Source organism: Lactuca sativa, chromosome 1, assembly GCF_002870075.4.
Source record: "Lactuca sativa cultivar Salinas chromosome 1, Lsat_Salinas_v11, whole genome shotgun sequence".
Taxonomy (NCBI): domain Eukaryota; kingdom Viridiplantae; phylum Streptophyta; class Magnoliopsida; order Asterales; family Asteraceae; genus Lactuca; species Lactuca sativa.
In genome coordinates, this window is record NC_056623.2 from 217,164,320 (window position 1) to 217,192,137 (window position 27,818).

Sequence of the window (27,818 nt, forward strand, 5' to 3'; positions counted from 1 at the left end):
ATTTTCCTTAGAGAATTAATTTTGATATGGTTTCTTAATCATTAAGATGATCACAAAACTGATACTAAAGTACTCTCCCATCTTTTCAGATTTGAGAAACTTTTATCCTTCTGCCTAATTTGATTCTTCTTATTCGCTCTGCCATACATTGGAACCTTTTTCCAATGTCTCAGAATTACACTTAAGCTTGTAAGTATAACCATATTTACTAAGCTTTAGTAAATTATGACGAATAATCTTATCGACCTTTAGTGGTGGACTTAATCAGTGCACAAGAATGTGTACTTGATCCCTTAGTCCATTACTTGACTCACACATCCATGTGGACAAGTAATTAGTCTTAATTTTCCAATACTTGAAAGTTCTCATTCATCATGCTATACAACTTGCATGATTCCAAGTTCCGGTCCAATTGAAACTTGGGTGATGAGAATCTTTCCTTATTTGGTAAATTTAGACATTACCACAAATGAAAGAATCAATTTCATATTTCCACTCTTGCTATTAATGGAATCATATTAGCAACAATTTTTCCTCAAATGGCATTGTAAGGATATTTTAAAATAAATAAAATCAAAAATTTTCTTTTATTTTAAAACTATGCGGAAAAACTTATCCTTACAATCCATATGAAAACTTGTTATCTATTCCTAAGCAATATCTCATAACTCCTAAGAAGTGGCTCAAGAATCCGATCTTCAAGCTACGCGATAGAAATCCATCTACGCGATCAGATTCAGCATATTCTTTCTTTAAGTTTCTTTACTTTTCTTTGATTCTTAAGACATCACCATGTGACCCAGTCACATCATGTATCAAGAATCTCATAATAGAAACTTAACAGAGTTAGATAGTGGACTTTACCTGAAGTAGAGTCAAACTTATTGACTTTAACCTCCTTAGGTAAATTTGGCAACTTCGCAACCAATGCCCCTTCCTTTGGCAATATAAACGTATGAAACCATTGATAATGGTACACGGGAGTATCACAGACTTAGCTCTTCTCTTTACCATTTGGTCAACCGAGTTAACTATGGCCGATCCCTTTCCATTGGGAAGAGAATGCTTTCCGGGATTTCCTGTGTCACTATTGTCAATGTCCATCAAGTTTTAAGGAAGTTGATCTTAACAAATAGATAAGATCATTAAAGGTCTTGTCATAGTCTGTTTCATAGGTGTTCCAAAAGAACTCACTATGTGACTTAGAAAGTAGTTGAACCACCAACTTTCTCAAGACTTTGACACCCAACTCTCCCGACTTGTCAATATGTGACTACATCTCCAAGACGTGACCACACCTAGACCTTGCCTTGCCAATTGGGCTTGAGTGACCTTGAACTTTTCAAGAACTTGTGGGTTGAGGAGAATAATTGGAGGAGGTGAATGAAGTATGATTTCCAAGGGACATCATCTTCATTTAGGAAAGCTTGTTTCAAGAGATTTGGAAAGATCATAAATGTCTAAACTAGACATGATTTTGGGAGATATTCAAGAAAGTTGATTTTTAAAGTCCTTAATATGACACCCAATATGAAATATTAAGGCTAGGACCCAACAAACTATTTTATAACTTAGAAGAGGTATGCCGTAATCCAAGCTATAAAATATTTGAAGGTAAGTGAATGACGATTCACCAATTTCCACCAAGATAAACGAAATGTATTATTAGGTTTTAATTGGTTTTGAAACTCCTAGATCTTTGAGATTCATTGAACTGTTCAAAGGCATGTTTAAATCTCGAGTGTGCCCTTCAGGTTTTGTGACTGGGATGCCGAGGATCACAAAACAAGGTGTGAAGTAACCATGCAAATTACTTGGTACCCTTAAGTGTTTACCCCTTAATCGATGTGCCGGTTAACCACACACGCTCCATCGATACTATGATAAACATTAAGTTACCCTTTGCCTACCTTGTTAAATACGCGTTAGTGTGCCGGTTAACCACACACGCTCCACTAACCGACTTAAACAAAGTGCAAAGTGTAATTTCATGGATTAGCACCTTATTCACATTTTTCCTAAGTAACTAAGATTGGGTATTATTAAGAGGTTAGTTACTTAGTATTTATCATTAATACTTTTAATGAAGGGAGAATTATAGTCCTGTCAAACCCGTTCAGCTAACGACCCTCCACCAGTCAAGCAAGCGGTGGGTGAGAGTGGACACCCATTAAGTTGCCATTTTATAGGCAACAACCTTATACCCACCTTATAGACCGGCTTCGTGAATGAGGCGTACTAGCGGCAAGACTAACTTTACTCTTATACATATATATATATATATATATATATATATATATATATATATATATATATATATATATATATATATATATATATATATATATATATTATTAACTTATAATATTATAAAGTATAAGGGTTGAATTTTAACTCTTAAAATTCTAAGGGCTAACTTGGAATTAAAGTATTCATAAGTGAAAACTTTTCAAAATCCTAAACTTGAGGGCATGTTTTGAAACTATTCAAAAACTAATTAATTCCATAACTTATGTGTTTAAAGTAGTTTTAATCCAAAAACTCTTCAAGTTCCATAACTTGAGGACAAGTTATGGAAGACTTTAAATTATTAAAGAATGTAACTTTTTCTTTATTTTGTAACTTATGGAATTAATTAAGGTTACACTTTATTTATTTATTTATTAATGAAGTGACTCTTGAACCTCCATAACTTAAGGACAAGACTCTTCATCTTTTGTAACCATTGCCAACTTTTATGAGTTTTATGAAACTTAAATGTGACTTTTCATATAACTTGAGGACAAGTTACAAAAACACATTTTAGAATCAACTCTTAGATTAATTTGGATTGAAAACAACTATTTCACTCAACTTTCTATTAATCTAAGCAACTCATAAGAACAAGATAATTCAAATCAAACTTTTTCATGTAATTAGCTAACCACTAAACTAATTCAAAACATGAATCTATTGACAATTATCTTTGAAATTAGATTAGCATGAACATTACCACATCAAAAACAAGTTTATAAGTTCAAAAACACCTTAGGGTAATGTTCCTAGTCCATTTCTAGCCAAAAAAAGTCGAATATATGCTGTCTGGGGCTCCTACTCGTCGAGTGCTTGAACCTACTCGGCGAGTAGGATGATTTTACTAATGGACTCGGCGAGTTCATCAGTGGACTCGGCGAGTCCAGTGCCCAGAATGCCCAAAATTCGACTTTTTCAGCATTTTTCAGCAATTTGCATCAAGTATAATAGAAAACAAGCCTATGCTCTGATACCACTGTTGGGTTTTGAGCATTCTAACACTCCTAAGTGTACATGCAACCCTAAATACCTTGGATCTATGTTTTCTCTATTATACATGCAAATAAGAACTTCCAAGGTATTATCCTAATCTAGCATACAAAAACAATGAATGTAACAAGATAGAATACATACCTCGTGATGTAGAAAGTCTTCATGAAGCTTGAGTGCCTAGTGCCCCAAGTGTGACACCTCAAATGGTTCACACAACACCAAATACAAATGGAATGACTTGAGAGAAATCTACACTTCATGAAAATCGGCTAGCCCTTGCTTACTCTCTCTAGTGGCCGATTTTGGTCAAGAATAAGATGCTTATATAGTTAGGGTTACACCATGTAAACCCTAATTCACATGGCGTTTCATTTCCATGATCCATGGGTACAAATACACCATGGAGCATCCATGGACCATCCTATGGGTTTTAGCCCAACTTGATTATCCATGGAGCATTAGCCCACTATACAAGTATGGATGATTTACACAATCAACCCATATATTTAATTAGACTTCTTTTGATCACTTAATTAATCCTAGATTAATTCTTGATCAATACTAATCAAATAATCTTATTATTAATATACTAGAACTTATAATATATTAATAACCATAAGTGTCTTATTTCTCTCATTAAAGTCTATCCAAGTGCATGATGCCATGCAACCCAAATGGACCATGCCGGGTCGGGTCAAGTCTTACCAATTATAGTTATGGACTTAGACATTAATCCAACACCTGCGGTAGTAGCCAGCGAGACCTAGAAATTGACGAATTTTTGTAGGCGTCTTTGGTGTTGACCAGTTCTTAATGGCTTTAATTTTGGATGGGTCCACGTGGATTCCCTCTTCGCTTACCACGTGTCCTAAGAATTCGACTCTTCGGATCCAAAATTCACATTTCGAGAACTTCGCATAAAGTTTCTCCTTTCGTAATGTCCCAAGAACTTGTCGCAGGTGATCGCCATGCTCTTCCTTACTTCAGGAGTAGATCAGGATGTCGTCAATGAAAACGATGACGAACTGATCCAAGTAAGGTCGACATACTCTATTCATCAGATCCATGAAAACTGCAGGCACATTGGTCAATCCGAATGGGATCACCACGAATTCGTAGTGTCCGTAACGAGTTCGGAAGGCTGTCTTCGGCGCATCCTCCTCTAGTACTCATAACTGGTGATATCCGGATCTCAGATCAATTTTGGAAAAATAGTTCGCCCCTTGCAGTTGGTCAAATAGATCGTCTATGTGAGGCAGAGGGTAACGATTCTTGACTGTCAGTTTGTTGAGTTCTCTGTAGTCGATACACATACGAAATGATCTGTCTTTCTTCTTAACAAACAAGACCGGTGCTCCCCACGGTGAGAAACTTGGTCTTATAAAGCCCTTGCTGAGCAGTTCATCAAGTTGACCAGAGAGTTCCTGCATCTCAGCTGGTGCTAAACGGTAGGGCGACTTGGCTACTGGGGTAGCTCCTGGGACTAAGTCGATTCTGAACTCGACCTGTCGTTGCGGAGGTAATCCAGGTAGCTCTTCTGGGAAAATGTCGGGGAAGTCGCTCACTACCGGGATGTTCTTTAGTTCTTTCGTTTCGAGGCTCGTATCAACGACGTGAGCAAGGAATGCGTGGTATTCTTTACACAGATACTTCTATGCTTGAATACTTGATATAATACGAAGACTCGCATGGGGTTTGTCGCCGTAAACGATAAGGGTTTCGTTAGATGGAAGGTTTAAACGGACTGCTTTCTCGTAGCACATGATGTCGGCGCGATGAAGACTTAACCAATCCATGCCAATGATAACGTCGAAGCTTTTTATTGAGACCGGCATGAGATCGATTGGGAATGAATGTTTATCTAGAGTTAGGGTACAACCTATGTATATGCTATTCGTACTTTCAGTTTTTCCATTAGCCATTTCTACTTTGAATTTTTCCTTAAGTGTGTGTGGTTGTTGCTTAAGCATGCGAGCAAATTTATGGTTTACGAAGCTTCGCTCCGCTCCATTATCGAACAGAATGCATGCATAGGAGTTATCGAGGAGGAACATACCAGTCACCACTGTCGGGTCACCCTGCTCCTCCAGCATTCTTCGCTTTACGGTAGTCCCTCTTATAGTGGCCTGCTTCGCCACATCCGTAGCAGGTCGGGCTCGCGCCAGAGCCGGAAACTTGGGCGATCGGTTGTGCCGCAAATTTACAGAAACGGACTGTGTGTCCTCTCCTGCGGCAGTTAGAGCACTGCATTTCATGGCAAGGGCCATTGTGGTGGTAGTTGCATTTCTTGCACTTGGGCAAACTTCCAGCATACTATCCCACCGGAGCAGTAGTAGCAGTAGTAGCAACAGAGGTTATTGCGGCATGCACTGCCACAATTTGCTGCTTTTTGGCAGCTCGTTTCGTCTTCTTCTTTTCCTCCCAGAGTTTCCGCTTTGTGTCAGCGGGTTTGGAGGGTTCTGAGAAGGCTAGGGTTGTTGTGGTTGCAGGGGTTTTGACTCCATGGTCAATGAGTCGTTGTGCCAATCGTTTGGCACTGTCGAAGGTAGCAGGGTTAGATGATAGGACATTCCCTTGATACGGAGGCACTAGCCCTCATATATACCTTTTGATCTTTTTCCCTTTAGTGGGAACCATATTGGGGCAGAGGGCCACCAGTTCGCTGAACCTGGCGGTATAGGAGACTACGTCGGAGCCCTTCATGGTTAGGCTCCACAGCTCCTGCACTAATTTTTGGATTTCGCCCCTAAGGCAATATTCCTCAATCATGAGGTCCTTCATGGTTTCCCAACCCATGTCATTCGCCACCACTAGAGTTAGTGCCTTAACATGGCCGTTCCACCATGTCAGGGCCTTTCCTTCAAAGGTGCATGCAGCATATTTGACTTTGCTCGCAGTTGGGCATGAACAAATTTTTAAGACCGCTTCAGTCTTCTCGAACCATTGTGAGAGGGCAATGACTCTGCCGGTCCCATGAAAGGACTTTGGATTGCAGTTGGTGAAATCCTTGTAGGAGCACTCTCTCGAGCGCATAGGGGTTTCAACCGGAATTGATTCTACAGGGGTTCCACCTCTGCTGGCATCAGAAGAGTGATACTGAGCCATGGCAGTTGCCACTGCTGCAGCTACGGCAGCATTCAGGGCTACAGTATCGATGACCGGAGGCGGAGGAGGCAGTGGAGGTGCAGGGTTATTCCGGGGAGATTTGCGAGGAGGCATCTTTCTGCTATAACTTTATAAAGATAAGAAAAAGTGGTAAGAATCAATTTGTAAGCAATCGTGAGAGTGACACATGGACTAACTAACCATAGCCCAACAGTTGAATGAGTGTTTGAGATCACAACAAGGAATATTAGTAGGAAAACACAAATGTACAGATTTTTCCCATAGATTAGATAGATGTCAATAATACTGGTATTACCAATGTAATAAGTTTAGGGAAAATCGACCTAACAGTAGGTCTTACATCATACCTTACGGAAAAGTTTGACAGTTCTTAGATTCCTGATTAGAGTACTGAAAGTTAGGAATATTTTACAGACAAGTGCTACTTTGATCACAGATGTTAAAGGCTATTCTTTAACCAAAAGACAGAGATGTACTAGACATCATCTAACGGCGATGGGAATTCCTCGGGCGAGCCCTGAGGTCTGACACTTGACGAAACACCTCTTGAAGGTGTCGCTCCTGAGCCCTCTGGCGGGCTCGAAGTTCCAAGACTTCAGCTCGGGAGGCAGCTAGCTGTTGCTGCAGGGTTTCAATGGTTCTCCGGGTCCATTCCATGTCTTCTTCAAGACGGCAGATGTGGACTGTGTTGACACCAGAGTTGGCATCAATCTCCATGACCCGGTCGATGGCTGCTCGACCTTGCTCAACATTACGAGCTATTTTGCGGATAATGACGGGCAGAGCTCGGTCAGCAGAACCACCTTCGCTGACGTTGTAAAAGCTTCGGTCCCCAATGTAAGGCAAGGGTTGGCCCTGTTCATCACTCCAGCAATTCAAGTTGGTTGCCCACAAGGGAGTAGGACCTGCAAAAGCTGGTCGGGGGTTGTTGTTCGGGACTTGACCTACTAGCGGTAGGTTGTTGACTTCAGGCTCGGAGTCAGATCCATGAATGAGAGAACACACTATTACGAGACTATACATGAGTGAGAGAACACACTATGAACTATATAAAAGACTACTACACTATAATACAAGAGGAAGCACTAATCAGGATGATACACACTAATTCACTACAAGATACTTTACTCGCTACATACTATGCCCAGAGTTTTCCGATAGGAAGACGACGCTACATGTATAGATCTATACGGGGCAGACACTAGTACATCCTGACTGTTAACTTCAGTCCGAGCTGTGCAAGCCCAGGGATGACACTACTTCACTACACTGTGCATGACCGGGAAGGTCATGGGATTCTCTATACTCACACTAGCAGTCGCATACAAGGAATACACTAACTCCAGACTAAAATACTAAAACTAAAGTATAAGTTAATATCCCGAAGTAAATAAGTATCTATTCCTAATGGGAGCCTGCACCACTATTACTGTAACAGGCATAACTTTTCCTATTACACCACCTATTGGAGATTCACTAATATACTTTTACAACAAACGGTTTTCACTAATGAAAATTTCATACAACTTAAGGGTTTTCATTTACGAAGTAATTTTTGGAAAATATAGGATTTTTTAGGGTTTTCTACTACTTATTAATGTAAATTGCAGCTTTTCACACTATATGTTCTAATGCATTTTATACAAAAACCCACACTAAACTCTTATGAACTCACCAGCTTTATGCTGATACTCGTTTTCAAAATCACTTGTATCCTCAGGTCAAAGATAGACAGGTACAGGTGCAGCATTTTGGAGATGGTGGAGCATACAAGATCCATCTCTTATTTTTGTATTGCTTTTGGTGTTTGTTGAACATTACAGAACACACTGGTAATTAAACTTACTATGAAATGAAATGGTTGCATGTTTCTTGTTTTTACTATTATGCAATTGTAATGATACTGTACATGACAGCCTCCACCCCAAAACGTATTCCACCGTTATCGGTTTTGGGGTGTGACAGATTGGTATGAGAGCATTGTTTATAGTGAATCAAGTATATCAACCTATAAAAGATATACGAACTATAAACACTTCGGGACTAAAACACTCTGACCAAGAATATATACTGTTAAGTATTTAAAAGATTTAACTAAGTATATATATACACACATCTCTATAAAACACAGAAGTCAGTATCACACTAGAATAGAACAAAAGTATTAAGATTGTTGGACAGCACAATTGGGCTTAGAGGCATATAGTCACATTTGGGGGGATGTAGCCTGATCAACTGCGTTTTTCGGGGAGTGACTAGCATGTGCCTAAGCTTGGTTGTGGTGTTGCAACAAGTCTAAAACTTACCAACACTACCACAATAACGTTACCATAAGAATACTATAGGAGTATTCTGTACCTCTAAAACATACATATGTGATAACTAAAAGGGTCGTTACTGGTAGGACAATAGTTGCTAAGTGGATACACCACGGTTACATGTGACTAGGGCGCTATAGACTCAGAATCTGTAGCCTTTGCTTCATTTCCTGTTCTTGTTTGATTGGGGATCTGGAGTTAGGGTTGCTTATTCGATGGACTATCTTGCTTCGGTTGCATGTAATTGGTATGCACTACGCAAGTATTGGGTCGACTAATAACGATTCATCTTATAAGTATCTTTCAGTAGTACGTCTATTAACCTTTCTATCCCCCTTTCTCGCGTAGATAGCATGGCCGGCTTCCACCATCCCGGTGATCCGTACTATCCAAACCAGGGAAATGGAGGATGGCTCGATGAGGAGTCAGACGATGAGCACCCAATCTATTTGGATGATCATCATGTTGAAGGCTTCTCGGATAGCTCCAACTCCGAACCAGAAGTTAACAACCAACCTCATGAAGCTCCGAACCCTAACCCCCGTCCGGCATTTCAGGGTCCCACTCCTATGTGGGCCATATCCTTGCACCGATGGAGCGAGGAGCAGGGCCAGCCTTTACCTTACAATGGAGACCGAAGCTTCTACAACATAAGCGAAGGAGGATCAGCGGATCGGGTTCTACCCATCATGATCCAAAGGATTGCCAGGAATTTCGAGCAGGGTCAAGCAGCTATTGGTCGAGTTGTAGAAGTGGATGCCAACTCAAATCTCAATATTGTTCGCATCCGCCAACTCGAAGAAGCCATGGACAGGACAAAGAGGACCAACAAGGCTCTGCAGCATCAGCTAGCTGCATCCCGAGCCGAAGTTAGGGAACTCCGAGCACGTCAAAGGATTCATGATCGACACCATCAGGAAGTTATGCGTCAGATAGCAGATTTGAGGGTTCGCCCAACAAGTAACCGTCGCCAGTAGAAGATGTCTAGTTAACTCACTCTTTTGTCTAAAGGACTAGCCTTTCCTCTTTATGTTCTGTAGATCTTTTGTCTGTAAACTTTCCTAACCTTAAAAGTACTCTAACTAGACCTCTAAACTGCCAACATTTTTCCTTATGGTTTGATGTAAGACCTACTGTTAGGTCAATTTTCATAAACTTGTGTTACATCATTTATACCAATATATTGGCAGTTGACTACTCTATTGCTATGACTCTCATTCTGATCTTGGATTATGTTGATATAATCCATGAAACACTGTATTCATATTCGCAATAGACTCTTACTATTGCTATCATTTCTATGGTCTTCCAGTGAAAGATGCCTCCACGAAAGCATCCAAGTAGAGGAAGACCAGCAACTCAAACCCCTCCTCCACTACCTCCTCCTCCACAGTTCGATCCAGTGTTGTTCCAGACGGCTGTGACCGCAGCCATGGCCCAAATGAACTCTAGGGACGCGAGCGGTGGTAACTCCAGATTTGGTGAAGTCCATCAAAGAGTGCAGGGATGTACTTATAAGGACTTCATGAACTATAAACCTACCTTCTTCGATGGTACCGGAGGAATTCTGGCATTGTCCCAATGCTTCGAAAGAACCGAAGCTGTATTTGAAATGTGCTCTTGCCCCGAAGAGAGCAAAATCAAGTTCGCTACTGCCACCCTCACTAACAGAGCCTTGACATGGTGGAACGGCCATGTCAGTGCACTCTCCTTGGTAACAGCCAATGCCATGGGCTGGGACACTCTGAAAGACCTCATGAGAGGGGAGTACTGCCCTAGGGGCGAAATTCAGAAACTTGAGGAGGAACTCTGGAACCTCAAGATGAAAGGGACTAACATAACAGCTTACACGACCAGGTTCTGCTACTTGGCGGCTATGTGTCCCAACATGATCCCATCCGAAAGTAAAAAGATCGAACGATACATCTGGGGTTTAGTGCCCCCATATCGAGGAAATGTTCTAGCCTCACGCCCTACCACCTTCAACAACGCCAAGGAATTGGCCCAGAGTCTGATCAACCATGAAGTCTCTTCCACTCCAGCAACAGCAACCACAGCTACCACTGCACCACCCAATTCATCTGACAGAAGGAGGAAGCAATGGGATAAGAAGAAAGGCAAGAAAACTCAAACCTCCTCCAAGGACCAGCAAATTGTGGTGGTCCATGCTGCCACTACTCCAGCCATTCCTGCACCACCAAAAGCTTATAGTAGGAATCTGCCCAAGTGTCCCAAGTGCCCTTTCCACCACAACGGCCCCTGTTGTGAATTGTACTGTTCCAACTGCGGCTGGAAGGGCCATACTGTCCGATTTTGCAGGGCCCCTCCAAAACCTATCTCACAAGTTCCCGGTTCGGGAGTGACCCCGAAGTGTAATGGCTGCGGTGAAGCTGGTCATTTCAAGAAGAACTATCCGAAGACTGAAAAATGTTGGGGGTACTGGAAGACTACTCGCTATTGGTCACAGTGAGGCGGTAGCGGATCCCACAGTAGTCACGGGTACGTTTCTTCTCAACAACTCTTATGCCTGTGTCTTATTCGATAGTGGTGCAGAAAGAAGCTTCATAAATCAAAACTCTAAACACTTACTCCAGCAATCCCCTCAACCACTAAAAGAAACATTCGTCGTAGAGATGGCTAACGGGAACACCGAAAGCTCTAACGAAGTCTACATAGGTTGTACCCTTACGTTAGACGATCACTCATTTCCAATCGATCTCATACCAGTCTCTATCAAGAGTTTCGATGTCATTGTCAGTATAGACTGGTTGAGTCTTCATCGTGCCGATATCCTATGCTTCGACAAAGCCATTCGCCTAAATCTTCCGAACCACGAAACTCTATTGATCTATGGAGATAAACCCGGTACAAGCGTTCGCATCATCTCTAGTATCCAGGCTTAGCAATACTTGCGTAAGGAATATCGCGCCTTTCTTGCTCACGTTGTCGACACTAGCCAGAAAGCGAAGGATCCGAAGGACATCCCCATTGTATGCGATTTCCCCGATGTCTTTCCCGAGGACCTTCCGGGTCTACCTCTCAAACGTCAGGTTGAGTTCAGAATCGACCTAGTCCTAGGAGCTACCCCTGTAGCAAAGTCTCCCTATCGGTTAGCGCCTGCCGAGTTGCAAGAACTATCCGGTCAACTTAACGAGCTGCTCAGCAAGGGCTTTATAAGACCAAGTTTCTCACCTTGGGGAGCTCCGGTCTTGTTCGTAAAGAAGAAGGACGGATTGTTCCGTATGTGCATCGATTATAGGGAAATCAATAAACTCACGGTCAAAAATCGCTATCCTCTCCCTCGTATCGACGACCTATTCGACCAACTGTAAGGAGCGAGTTACTTCTCCAAGATTGATCTTAGGTCCGGGTATCACCAGTTACGGGTACTTGAGGAAGATGTTCCGAAAACAGCTTTCCAACCCGATACGGGCACTTCGAGTTCGTAGTGATTCCCTTTGGACTAACTAACGCTCCCGCAGTATTCATGGACTTGATGCATAGGGTGTATCGTCTATATCTAGATCAGTTCGTCATCGTCTTTATTGATGATATACTCGATGGGTCAAACTACTCAACGATTACGACTGCGAAATTCGATATCATCCGGGGAAAGCCAACGTGGTAGCAGACGCCCTGAGTAGGAAAGAGTATTATGGTCGAAGGACCAAGTCACTAACAATGACTATCCATTCGCATCTATCCACACAGATCAAGGAGGCTCAGCTTGAAGCCTTAAAGCCTGAAAATGTGATGGGAGAATCCCTGCGCGGAATGGATAAAAGTTTGGAGGTCAATGGTGATGGAGCCTACTACCTCATGGACCGAATCTGGACTCCACGCCATGGAGGTTTCAGAGACTTGGTCATGAAGGAAGCACACAACAATCGCTACTCCGTCCACCCAGGTTCAGATAAGATGTATCTGGATCTCAAAAAGCTATACTGGTGGCCTAACATGAAAGCGGAGATTGCTACCTACGTGAGTAAGTGCCTTACTTGCGCGAAGGTTAAGGTCGAATATCAAAAGCCATCGGGACTCCTCCAACAACCGGAGATACTGGAATGGAAGTGGGAGCGGATTACAATGGATTTTATAACCAAACTGCCCAAGACATCGGGTGGATTGGATACCATTTGGGTCATCGTCGAGCGATTGAACAAGTCTTCACACTTCCTACCCATCAAGGAAACGGACAAGATGGAGAAGCTCACAAGAACATACCTTAAGGAAATAGTACGGCTACATGGCGTCCCTATATCTATTATCTCGGACAGAGATAGTAGATTTACCTCGAGATTTTGGCAATCACTACAAAAAGCACTAGGGACGAGGTTGGACATGAGTACAGCCTACCATCCGCAGACTGACAGACAAAGCGAGAGGACGATCCAAACTTTAAAAGATATGATACGAGCTTGTGTGATCGACTTCGGTAAATCGTGGGATACACACTTACCTCTTGTGGAGTTTTCCTACAACAATAGTTATCATGCGAGCATCAAAGCAGCTCCATTCGAAGCCCACTATGGCCGGAAGTGCAGATCCCCTCTGTGCTGGGCTGAGGTGGGTGACACTCAGTTAGCTAAAGGGCGAGTCCCTAACAGCGCTCTCACTGGTCCAGAGATCATTCGAGAAACGACCGAGAAGATTTTACAGATTCGTGAACGATTAAAAGCCGCTAGGGATCGACAGAAAAGCTACGCAGACAAATGAAGAAAACGCTTGGAATTCCAGGTGGGAGACCGAGTCCTTTTGAAGGTCTCGCCCTGGAAGGGCACGATACACTTCGGAAAGCATGGAAAGCTGAACCCAAGGTACATAGGGCCATTTGAGATTCTCTCTAGAATCGGCCCTGTAGCCTACACACTCAACCTACCCCACGAGCTAAGTAACATACATCCTACCTTCAACGTCTCAAACTTGAAGAAATGCATGTCTGAAAAGACTCTCGTGATCCCCCTCGACGAGATCGAGGTCAATGAGAGCCTCAACTTCGTCGAAGAGCCTACGGAGATTATGGATCGGGAAGTAAAACGAACGAAACAAAGCTACATCCTAATTGTGAAGGTTCGGTGGAATGCCAAGCGGGGACCGGAATTCACTTGGGAGCGCGAGGATCAGATGAAACTCAAATATCCCCATCTTTTCGCATAGTAGTTCAGTAACAACTCTCTGTATGAATTCTAAATTTCGGGACGAAATTCCCCTAACGGGGGGATGATGTGACAACCCAAATTAAATTCCGTTACATAATCCCGTTTTAACTAACAGAATTCGTCGCTTTATAAAAAGTTCCGTAATATTTGCAGTCGCCAATAAATAAATATTTATTTATTTATATTTCATGTCATTATTATTCAGTATAAGTGAATATAACTTGTTAATGTTAATCTCGTTAAACAAAATAAAGCTATATTACTTTTAACCACTTCACCCGAGTAAAAAGTTTAAACCCCCTTAAACTTTAGCATCGGGTAGTCGTGGACTGGGTGCATTACCCGAGTGTTGGGTAGCGTAGCGTTTTTGATGTATTGCGTCCATTAGGCTCGGTTAATAGTCCAAGTTTTGTTACTCCGGTTTGGGCCTGTCCAACCGAGAGCTTGATAGGGTTTTAGTATATATTGATATGCTTGCATGCATATTAGGTTAACGATTTAGAAAATGATAGAAAAGATTATTACGATAGATCAGATATTTATTTCTTCATCGTTCTTGTGAACCCTAAATCATCTACAGTGGAAGTTCTTTATCGAGCTCTGCTGAGGATTGTTGATCAATCATTCGACATACTTTGATCCATATTTGTGTTATTTACAGTTTTCGTATTCATCACTTTACCTGTTATAAAGATCCAAACGATCTTCAAGTTAGTTTTTAACTTATCAATTGGTATCAGAGCAGGAGGCTGTGTAATTCATACACTTCTTTTCTGTGAAAAGGGTTTCGATTAGGGTTATTCCGCATTTACTGATATTTATTGAGCCGTCATCCCATAATTGACGTAACTCGATATTTATTGTTTTGCCCTAATTTAATACATTACAAGTCTGATCTTTTAACAGGTTATTCGATCAAGCATGGACGAGTCGCAATCCAATCCCATTAATATTTCGAACAGCATTGGATCAACAACGAAGATTCCTATCCTTTACACCCACGATTATGATGTCTGGGCACATCACTTTGAAGACTATGTTATAGGATCTGAGGACAATGGATACCTCATCTCGGAAGCAATTGTATCTGGACCCTTTGCTCATTCAGCAACTTCAAGGATTATTAAAACTCAGAAGGAGTATAATGATCTTTTGAAAGACGTTAAAGATATTGCTCAAGACGAAAAAGATAAATTTCAGTGCAATATCAAAGCATTGAGATTAATCAGATTCGCTCTTCAATCTGATACTTTCAGGCTGGTGAGTTCGTGCACAACTACAAAAGAAATATGTGACAGGCTACGAGAATTGTATTCTACGGACGAAGATCTTGAACACTCCATTCAAACCTTACTCTTGTCTGAGTTTGGTGAATTCAAGCAGGGAGCCGAAGAAACCGTGACTCAAACGTTCGATCGCTTCAATCATCTTCTTAGCAAGATGATCAAACATGACATTGAAAGGAAGCTAATTGAGCAGAAGGTTACATTTTTGAATGGCCGCAGATCTGAGTGGAGAGCTGTTGTGTCCACAGTTAAAGCGCATGAGCAATTTAAATCCTACTCTTTGGCGAAACTGGTAGGCATCCTGAAATCTCAAGAAAAGATCGTGTTACAGGAGAAAAGTGTGGTCTCAAGCTTGGGTTCGTTGGCTCTTTTGTCCAAAAGCAAAGCGGTGATGGAAGAAGAAGACCTCAACTTGGAGGACTATGACCTTACTTCGAAAGACTATGCTATGATGGTGTCAAACCCTAAGAGGTTCATAAAGAAAAGATTTCCCACAAATAAGAATAGAAATTGGCAGGGAAGTTATAGTTCTGAAAAGGTCAAAGATGAACCGAAAGCAGAAGAATCAAAGAAGGAACCGAAAGCTGAAGGAGATTCGGGAGTGAGCTGCTATTACTGTGGAGGAAAGAACCACTATGCAAAAGATTGTGTCCTCAAGAAAATGGCAGAAAAGGATGACGAAAAAGATGAAGAAGCTTTGTTGCAGAGAAAGCTAGATGAGATCAGGAAGAAGAAATCTACTGCTAACCCTTATATGAATGTTTTAATTGTGCAGGGTTCGGTAGCGGATGATGAGTTCGGTGGCGTGGAGGTCTGGTCAACCGACTCTGAAGATGATGAAGTGAGGAAGCCTTCTCATGGAAAGGCTTATGTGGCGAAAGATGAGAATAGCGGGGGCAAATGCTTGATGGTGTCTGATGTATCTCAGATGAGGGGATACAATACTGATGGTGGGAATGAATACACGAAGGAGCAACAGGATTTGTGCTTTACAGCTAAACCGCTCAGCGTCCAGTTCAACGAGCTTGATGAACTGATCAAGAAGGTACAATCCGTTTTTGTTTCATTCAAAGTCCCACAATGCTCATACGAAAAAGAATTAAAAAGTGTCAATTCAAGAATCTCTCATCTAGACAGTAGTTTAACTCAAACTCGAGTCACCAATTCTAACCTAACTGACCAAATAAGCAGGGTGTCTTCAAAGAGTGAGGAACGGAGAATGTGGATCGAACTGAAGGAGTCGAAGTTAATCAAAACCAAAGATGAAAACATTTATTTGCAAAGAGACAATTTAAAGCTTTTAAAACAGAGAAATGTTTTTTGTTTGATTGCTAAACGTCTTTATACTAATATCACTCAGCTTCATTTGGACTGTGAAATAGGACAAAAGATTCATCGCATGATTTTACCCTTCCTTGAGTTTAAGGAGGATGAAATTGATGTTGAAGCGTATAATTGTGAAAGTGTTAGTTCGTTTGAGGAAGTTAATCCGACGTATATGTATGGACTGGACAAAATCGAATCTTTCATTAAGTCCAAGGACCATAAGGACATGCTTAAAAACCTTTTGGATGAAAATGATAAACTAAAACTGAGGACCGAAACCATACAAAAATTTTACTCATTGAACACCAACTTGAGCTCAGAAAATAAAATTGATGTTGAAAATGCATCTGAGCTTAATGAGGACGACAATATGAGTGAAATTTCTGTAGAGGACACAGTTGATTGTTTAGAATTTGTTAAGAGCGAACCCAAAAACCACAAGAATCTCATTTCGGAAAATTCAGTGGAGTTTGCTCGTTTTTCCCAACAAAAGTCCCCGATCCTTGTAGAGAAGCCAGTCGTATATCAAAAAGTTAGAACCACTCCAAATCAGGTGTATAAGGTCACCGGCGTAACCGAACATCAGACTGCTGAACTCATAGCAATTGTAAACGAAGACAATGCTGATGGCTGCGACGAGTTCTTCTGGTCAGCTCCCATCGACAATGCTGATGAAAAATTTGGTCTATCTGAAAGGACTTCATGGAAAAGCAAAGGGAGATATGTGCCAGAACCTTTGAATAAGCCTGATAGCTTCGATGTGCCAAGTACTAGTGGTACAAAAGATGTTCCTCAAGAAAAAGGAACTCCTGCAAAAGAAGTCACTCCTTTAAGCGAAACATCATCAGTTCAGAGTGAACCAGCTAAAGGAAAACAAAAACCAAAAGCCAATATCCATCATCAACCGAAGCAGATGAGAAATCAAAAAAAACAAAGGAATCAGAGATACAAGAAGAATCTCTCTGAAAGAAAACAGTTTTGGCAATCTCAAAATGCCTATTTCTCACATCATGACAAAAACTTAAAGTCAGAGCAAAGTTATGTTGAATCACAAGAGAGCAACAACAACCAAAAGCAGAGGTTTGGTTCAAAAAATAACATCAACCGAAAGCAGAGGTTCGGTTCGGAGAACAACATCAACCGAAAGCAAAGGTTCGGTTCAGAGAACAAAAGAGATCAAAATTCTAGGTTCGGTCCCACCAATGATCAAAAGCAAAAGGGTCACCTAGAATCTCAAGTCAAGAAATCATCTCAGTCTAAGTTCACTCATTCTAACTCTTCTAATTCTTCAAATTCTTCTAATTCCTCTCCACCTCGTTCTAAATTCCATTCTGTTCACTCTCAAAAACCTCAATCATCAACTGAACCGAAAGGAAAATCGAAGGTTTCATCAGTTAAACCAGAGTCCAAACCAAAAGCAACGAATCCCAATAAAATTAAAGTTTTCACCATCAAAAAGAAAGATGAAACAACCCTAATAAAAAGAACATATCTTGTTGAAATCTCTCTTACTATACCCGTTTCTGTGAAAGGCTCACGAGGACCCAAGAAACTTTGGGTTCCTAAATCTGCTTAATTTTTGCAGGTTATCAGTGACGAGCAGTTTGACGAAGAATGGTACATTGACAGTGGCTGCTCGCGTCACATGACTGGAAGGAAGGAAGAGCTAAGGGAATACAGGTCTCTTTCAAACGGTGGAAATGTCAAATTCGGGAACAACTCCTTTGGCACCATAAAAGGCTATGGAATGATTACAAACGGTGATTTCACGATTAGGAAGGTTGCATACGTAGAAGGACTACAACATAACCTCATTAGTGTATCTCAGCTTGTTGGAGGTACCGGTCTCAAGGTTTCATTCAACGATGAGGGTTCAGAAATAATTGAGAAGAAGACGAAAAGAGTTATTCTAAAATCAGAGCGTAAAGGTGAAATGTTTCCTCTAAACCTCAAACCTATCAAAGGAAACCCAGCTATCTGCCTGTTATCCAAAGCACAATCTGACGAAAGCTGGTTGTGGCACCGAAGGCTCTCTCATCTCAACTTTAAGGACATCAATAAACTTGTCACTGGAGGTCATGTTCGAGGTCTTCCATTGCTCAAGTAAGATAGAGAACATTTGTGTGCTACATGTGAAATGGGGAAGCAGAGTCGTCAAAGTCATCCATCTATAATAAACACTAAAGTTGTTGAACCACTAGAATTACTTCATATTGATCTGTGTGGTCCATCATCTATCGAAAGTATCGGTGGTAGTAAGTACATTCTTGTTATTGTTGATGACTTTTCGCATTTTACATGAGTGTTCTTTCTGAAGCAAAAATCTGAAGCGACTCTCAAACTAAAGACGCTCATTAAGCAGGTCGAAGTATAGCTGAAGAAAGTCGTTCGCAACATCAGGAGCGATAATGGGCTAGAGTTCAAAAATAAAGAATTCGAAGAATTCTTGGCCGAAAAGGGAACCAGTCATAACTTCTTAGCTCCCTATACTCCTCAACAAAACGGAATTGTCGAAAGACGAAACCGATCTTTGTGTGAAGCGGCCCGAACCATGCTAAGTTTCGCTTCCTTACCTTTATATTTTTGGGCTGATGCTATTTCTACTGCTTGTTTTACACAGAACAGGTCATATCTCAATAAACGCTTCACTATCACTCCCTATGAGATCATCAACAACAGGAAGCCAAATGTCAAGTTTTTCCATGTGTTCGGTTCACGGTGTTTCATCTTCAATTCTAAAGAAAACTGCAACAAGTTTGATGTCAAAGCCGACGAGGGGATATTTCTGGGCTATTCTCTAACTTCTAAATCGTACAGGGTATTAAACAAGCGCTCGAGGAAAATAGAAGAAACTTATTACGTGACTTTTGATGATAGTTATGTCAAAAAGCTAAAGGCCAACGAAGACACAGCTGGAGAAATCTTTCCCCAAACTGGCCAAGTCACAGCCTCAATCGCAAACCTCTTTGAGAAGTTCGTCGAGTAATTTGATGAACCAAAGAAGGCAACTCTCTCAGAAGCCAACGCAGCTGACAACAAGGTAGATCATCTGAAGCAACTTATCGATGATGCTGCAAAGAGAATGAACGAAGGAGGATCAAGTTCTGACGACCCTCCACAACACAATGCTTTAGTCGAGGGGGAGGATCCACCATCATCATCACAGTCGAGCTCACATGTTGAGGGGGAGAACAGTTCTCAAGCTGCTCCCGTACGCACTTTATCAACCAAAAGTACCACACCAACCGAAAGTGTCTCACCACCCGAAGGTGCATCAATACCCGAAAGCTCAGCACCAGCAGAAACCTCTGTAGCACAAGACACTCAAGACATTCCTGAAAGCTTATCTGTCGAGGGGGAGCATGCCGATATGCTTTATGACGATGAAAGTCCATCCGAACCAGAAGAGATGATAAACGCTAAATTGGATCCAACCTTTGATCCAAACTACCCTCCTCTCGTCAAATGGACCAGAGATCATCCTGTCTCTCAAGTTGTTGGGGATGTATCTGAAAAAGTTCTAACCCGATCACAACTCAAGGCAAAACAAACTTCCTTGTTCTCAAAAGTAGAATTATGTATGTTCAACTCCTTCGTCTCAAAAGTTGAACCAAAGACAGTTAACACTGCTCTTGATCACTCCGATTGGGTTCAAGCTATGCAAGACGAACTGAATGAATTCGAAAGGAACAAAGTTTGGCGACTAATTCCAACTCCTCCAGATGCCTCAGTTGTTGGTCTAAAATGGGTCTTCCGGAACAAAATGGACAAAGAAGGGAACGTGATACTAAACAAAGCACGTCTGGTAGTGAAAGGATACTGTCAGGAGTAAGGAATTGACTATGAAGAGACTTTCGCTCCTGTTGCTAGGCTGGAATCCGTTAGAATCTTTCTTGCCTATGCTGCACACAAAAACTTTGAAGTCTACCAAATGGACGTTAAGTGTGCATTTCTCAATGGTGAACTTGAAGAAACAGTGTACGTGGAGCAACCTCCTGGATTTGTAAATGAAAGGTATCCTAATCATTGTTATATTTTGGACAAAGCCGTCTATGGACTGAAACAAGCTCCGAGAGCCTGGTATGAAACACTGACAAAGTTTTTAAAGATGTCCAAATTCAAACAAGGTTCGGTTGACCCAACCTTCTTTCGTAAGAAGGAAGGTAACCACCTTATGATTGTACAAATTTACGTCGATGATATCATCTTTGGCTCTACGAATCCCAGCTTAACGGCTGAATTCAGAAAGCTGATGGAGACTAAATTTGAAATGAGCTCAATGGGTCCAATTAACTTTTTCCTTGGATTAAATATTAGACAGGGACCCGAAGGCATCTTTATTAATTAGGAAGCTTACACGAAGACTCTCCTTGCAAAATTTGGCATGATGGGAGATTCAAAGGTCAAAGTTCCCATGGCGTTCGGCACCAAGCTCACTTCATCCTTGGATAAACCGGCAGTTGATATTACACTTTATCTCCAGATGATCGGTTCTCTGATGTATCTTACTGCTAGCAGGCCTGACATAATGTTCTCTGTTTGTTACTGTGCTAGATTTCAGGCGAACCCACGCGAACCTCACATGCTTGCAGTGAAGAACATTCTACGATGTCTCAAGCGAACTACCTCTTTAGGTCTATGGTATCCATCCAACTCAGGCTTCTTCGTTCAGGCCTACTCAGATGCAGACCTTGGAGGTTGTGGACTAGACAAGAAAAGCACCACTGGAGGCTGCCAATTCCTTGACTGGAAATTGGTTAGCTGGCAATCAAAGAAACAAACGTGTGTGTCTTTGTCTACAGCTGAATCAGAATACATTGCAGCTGCATCCTGTACTTCTCAAGTGATTTGGATCCAGAGTCAACTCAGAGACTATGGACTCAATATGAAAAAGATCCCACTATATTGTGACTCTGAAAGTGCAATTAGGATCTGTCATAACCCAGTGCAACACTCCAAGACTAAGCACATAGCACTGAGGTATCACTTTATTAAAGATCATGTGGAAGATGGAAACGTTGAAATTCACTTTGTTAGAACCACTGATCAACTGGCTGATGTCTTCACCAAAGCCCTTCCTGAAGCGTCGTTCAACAAAATTCTACAAGGGCTAGGTATGATGGAATCAGAGTCAGTACCACAAACTACCTCTCAAACTCAAACGTAAGAAGCGAAATAGACCGAACGTTCGGGTTCGGTTGGATAATCTGCCTTTCGCTCATCAACTAAAGGTAGTTTTCCTGGTTGTAAATTTCATGTACAATTGTTTTACAAAATTGTTTATCTTATTGTCAAAAGTATTTCCTTTTTGAAAGTCTAAATTCCTTGGTTTTCCAAAAATTTTCAAAAACGAAACCAACCGAACGTTCGGGTTCGGTTTTTCAAAATATTTCAAAACCGAAACCAACCGAACGCTCGGGTTCGGTTTTTCAAAATTTTTCAAAACCGAAACTAACCGAACGCTCGGGTTCGGTTTTTCAAAATTTTTCAAAACCAAAACCAACCGAACGCTCGGGTTCGGTTTTTCAAAATTTTTCAAAACCGAAACCAACCGAACGCTCGGGTTCGGTTCCAAAGTTTTTTTTCTAATCTTTTTATTTTCTTTCTCAGTCTTATTTTTTTATGATTATTTTTTTATCATTTTTTTAATATCAAAAATCCCAAAAATATTTCTTTTCTTTTAATATCAAAAACTCCAAAAATATTTTATTCTTTATTTACTTTTTGGCTTTAATTTTTTTTTTTTTGTGTTTGTGTGTGGGGAAATTGTTGAATTAGTTAAGTGTCCCTAGAAGCATGCTGTTGTATGTGCCCAAAGCCTCATCAGATTCTGAATAATAGCCTTAATGACTTGGTATACACAAACCTTGTCTTCCCAATTAGGCTATCTCATTTATTCTAATCGTGAGCTACCTAATTCTCTTCTCACATGAGATAAGAGTTTTCTAGTTGGTCCTATTTTTCACAGCAGAGGTACTTTGATTTCTTACACCATCTCTATTGCATTTCTCCATTAAATTCGTTTCACAAACGTAACCCTTGAGACTCTCAGAAATTACCACTGAGGTTTATGGTTACTCAAAAACTGCGTTTATGATCCTAGTTTCGTGCCACTACGAGCTGAGTGAAACCCAAAATTCAATACCCAATCTGAATTGATGGTGAACAATTAATTTGCTCTAGTTTTCACTAATGAATTGACGGACGTATCTTCATGAAGTCTCAAAATTTTCTTTTGTGTGATTCCTATGAAATTGTTAAAAACCATAACATTTCTTACCTTGGAATCCAGTTTTTAATTTTTGTTGAGATTTTATATTTACCAGCCACTTTAAAATTATTTCAAACCTACTTGTTCAACAGACTACACCGGTCTCACAAGTACTTAGTTCACTTTCTATCTTATTTCAAGATTAGGACTGTTGAATCAAAGCTAAGCCACCCTAAAAAGCTTAATTAAAAGAAGCCTTTCAACACTTCTTAATTGGTGTTTGATCGTTATTCAACGGGAAACCACATTAACACTTTAAGGTCTCTCTTGACTTTGAAGGAAGAGATTCGTGCCCGGGATCATTTGTTTCGTGTCTTTATTGACATCACAATTTTTCCTAAAAAAGATTGCTTTATTTCTTTTCTTTTTACACCCTTAGCACGAAAATCTTTGATTTTCCAAAATTCTGGTTCTAATAATTACAGGCTTTTTCATTGGATTAGTGGTTGATTAATTGTTGTGGTCAATTTTAATCCACGTGGGCGTATTATTCAGAAGATGTCGTTCCACTTTAAAGGGATAAGATGAAGGGTTACTGACTCAGGCGGGAGTCTAATTGATTTGATTTCAAATGGTGTAACAGGGCACACGTGCGAATTTGAAACGTCTAATCTCCAAATGACGTCGCAGACGCGTGTGCGAATTTGAAACGGTTCTTCTCTAAAAAGCACAGAAAAGGTGCGTGTGAATCTGAAACGGTTTCTATCCAAACGGCGCTTGATGGGAGGCGTGTTCTAAGGAATCTGACAGTCTCTCTCATGCGTGATCATCGGTTACCTTAACTGTCACGCATCAGTCAAATTCCGGAAAACCCTTCGTATTTCGATAGAAGATTTGGGAAGATCTTTCTCTCTCCTTAAACCCCAGTATAAAAGGCGACATCATCTACCATTTACCTCTTTACTGCAATCAAAATTCCCAGAGCGCAAGAACTCCCTGAACCCTAACTGTTCATCATCTTCTTCACTCTCTTCAACAATGGCAGATTCATCCTCTGTGCACGCCACTTCCCACATTCTTCCCATTCACCCTCAACAATGCCTCATTATCGATTTAACCCCTCACGCCTATGATTCCTATATGTTCCCCATCATCGAGTGTTTGAAGTACTCGCCGACTGCTCTTGCACTTTCAAGGTCGGAATCTGTACCAATGGAGTTCCTGTCACAGATCTATGCGACTGCTCATTACGATAAAGTTGTTGATCGGATCTTCTTTGACGTTTCTCATCACAAAGCGTCTATCTCCAAGCAACGCTTTTGCTCCCTGTTAGGGTTTGAAGCTGATCCTACGAGGGTTAATCCAGAAACCATTCCAATGGGGCACCTGTTCAACATGTTCTACAATATGGGTTACACGGAGGCGTTTACTTCCGTCGCCAAGTTCAAGAAGTCATGCTTGCCGCCACAGTGGAACGGGATGTTCACTATGCTATTCAAAGGTCTCTCTGAAAGGAGCTCTGGCTCAAATGGTTCCAGTCCACTGTTCCTGTCCATCTTATATGGTGTCTACAACGGCATCAATGTCGACTATGGGTTTGTTCTTTGGCAACAACTCATCCAGAGTCTCTCATCTTCTTCAAGGCATTCAGAGGTGTCTTATGCTTGTTTTTGGACCCTGATCACGAAGTGGGTCATGGACAAGTACAGCATCCCCACTGTCGCCGATGCACCGATGTCTTCGATTGGTACATTCCATACCACGAAGATCATCGTCTCAGATGCTTCCAAATTCCCCTTCAATGGTTCCATTCCGGAAACCATGTATGTTGCCGTTCCAGCTGAAAGCTGGATTATCAGAACCTACAAAGAGTTCAAATGTTCTGGGCCGAGGGATCTCACACCGGAGATGTTGAAATCGATCCACGACGCCGACAAGCCTGCTCCAAGAGGCAAGAAGGCGGACAAAGGAAAACAGGTGGCGAAAGGGGCTAAAGGCCCTTCTCCCAAGAAGAGGAAACCCACGAAAGTTGCTCAGTCTCTGCAGCAAAAGAGGTGAAAAACACAACCCAGGAGAAAGCTGATTATAGCTTCTTCCTCCGGTGAGTCAGAGGGTGAGAGTTCGGATTCCGACGACTCTCCAAGAGGCAATACACCACCCAGATCACCTATCCCTGAAATGCAAATCCATACTTCTCCAATTCCCTCTCCTACTCAAACAATTCCTACTTCCATTCCCACCATAAACCCTTTCACCCACATTCCAAACACCTCCATCCCAATGCCACCACCAATCTTCACTGATGCAACAACAAAATCCACTGCAAAGGTTACAACCAACGTATCTGATACGGGGGTTCATACTGATGCAACCGAACCTCCACCAACAACCGAAACCATAAACACAACCGAAACCCAAAACGCACCCGAACCTACCCCTACCCAAAAACAACCTGAACCTACACCTACACCTACACCCGAAACAACCCAACCCGAACCTACCCACACCACTGTACCACCAGCTTCACCACCACCACCATCTCCCGGTCATGCCTCTGACGGAGATAACCCTTTCCTTGGCGGGGAAAACATGATGTTTGATTCGGTCTATTACAGTCCGTTTCAAGTGCAGAGCGATGATGATGATGACGCTCCGGTCACAAAGAAACATCTTAAGGAGCTCCATGACAAGGTCGACTTGCTCATTGCCTCTTCCTCTTCGTCTCAATCATCTCTCTCTGAAGCTGTTATTCAGAAGCTTGTTGATGCTTTCTCAAGGGCTCAGCAAGACTCTATCGCTTCTGCCACCACCGCCATCGATGCCTCTACGAAAGCCTGCCAGGCTGCGACCGAAAAAGTCGATAAACTATTTTCTGATGCCTCTGCCCTGTTAAAGTCTTTACAGGAGAGTGCTGATGCTACCAAGACTACGTTGGAACCAATTGTTCAACAATTGGCCACGTTTGTCAATACTGAGTTGAAGTCTTTTGCTTCACTTCGTCAATCGATCACCGACGACAACTCAGCCTTCCGTACTTCTATTGATGAGCGTCTCTCAAAGCTGCAAGAAGATTTGGCTGCAGAAAACTCATTGATGGATGTTTTGGCAAGGAAGACCACTGCCCTGAAAGTCAAGAGTGCTCAACTCTCCCACTCTCAACAACAAATTGACACTCTTCGATCCGAACGGGAGGTCATCAAGACGTATGTTTCGGATGTCCACTCAGCCATATCCAACATCCTCGAAGCACATGATCTGATACTCAATCATTCTGTGAGGCGTACCCTTGTAGAGAAGCTCGCTCCTGCCCTAGACCTGTTAAGCAAAATTGAAGGGCTACCCGATTTCGTGTCCATTCCGAAACAAGGGGGAGAAAAGGAGTCTGCACCTCAACCACCTCATTCCTCAAAGGCAACTCACACAACCGAACCTCCTCCTGTAGGCCAAGCCTCTGGTTCAGGTGTGAAAGACAAAGGCAAGAAGATTGATGAGGAAGAAGAGGAAGATGACCAAGAAACCATTGCCGACTTTTTGAAACGCAAAAGTCGACGCAATGATGAAGATGATAGTGCTCGTGTGGCAAGAGAAGCTGAAGAAGCTGAACGCAAACAGAAGGAAGCCCACGACCTTCTCGAGAGTAGGAAAACTCTTTTTCCTGCTTGGACTCTCGAGAGGATGATAAAGGAGGCAATCGACACCCCGAGCATCTTGTGGCTTGAACCAGTTATCTCATTTGACTGTTTCAATTCCGTTGACTCTTAGTTCAACATGCCACTTACCCGAAAGGCGTTCATCTTTCACGCCTTCGCCAACGTTGCCGAGTTCCCTCATCCTCATCCAGAGGTTGATCGGGAATTTATTGAATTCTATCTGAAGGCTGCTCAACCCCAATATCAAACCTGGAGCGCTCAGAAGATTATCAATGTTCGGGTCCTGAAACCGTACACTGAAGGGAAGTTTATCAACATTCAGTTCAAGGTGCTCAGGGGATCTGCAAAAACCGAACATGCCATTTCTTTAGCAGATCTACCGAACCTCAATCCCCATGATTGGATCATCCTGCACAACATCCTTCTGACCAACGAAGCTGAATATGGTTCGATCATTGACCATCTCAAGAGGATGTTGGTGTGCTATATCATGGAGGTCGCTCTGATGGATCAGGAGATTGCAAACGTCTTCAAGAAGAAACCGAAGATATCTCCTGTTGGCTCGGCCAGTGATCTAAACCAGATGAAGATGGGAAAAATTGACCCGAGGCGAAACTCAGTCATGTTCACTAGGAGTGAATGACAGAAATGTCTCTTTGCCTTAGCTGATAAACATCTTTATACCACTGCTTGTCTAGAGCATGTGTTGGGGATCATCCACAGATGCAAGCAAAATACAGCGGATGATATCAAGTATTTTGACGACATGATACAACGGTACATTCGGTTCAGACAGACAATCCTCGCACTTATCTCACGTCTGTTTGAGACTGTAAAGAAGAAGGTTCCCGCTGCTGGCCCAAGCAAGAAGACGAAGTAATCTCGCTCCAATTTGACGTAAAGGGGGAGATTGTTGGGTAGCGTAGCGTTTTTGATGTATTGTGTCCATTGGGCTCGGTTAATAGTCCAAGTTTTGTTACTCCGGTTTGGGCCTGTCCAACCGAGAGCTTGATAGGGTTTTAGTATATATTGATATGCTTGCATGCATATTAGGTTAACGATTTAGAAAACGATAGAAAAGATTATTACGATAGATCAGATATTTATTTCTTCATCGTTCTTGTAAACCCTAAATCCTCTACAGTGGAAGTTCTTTATCGAGCTCTGCTGAGGATTGTTGATCAATCATTCGACATACTTTGATCCATATTTGTGTTATTTACAGTTTTCGTATTCATCACTTTACCTGTTATAAAGATCCAAATGATCTTCAAGTTAGTTTTTAACTTATCACCGAGGAATATATAAAGGAGGTGAATACCACTTTGCATCCTTTTTACCACCCACACACTCTCTCTCACTACTTTCTCTCTCTAGACCCGATTTCGACTCCAAAAACCGCGAATTCCGGCTTCCAAACATAAGATTTTCCTTCTTAACTTGTTCTAAACATACAC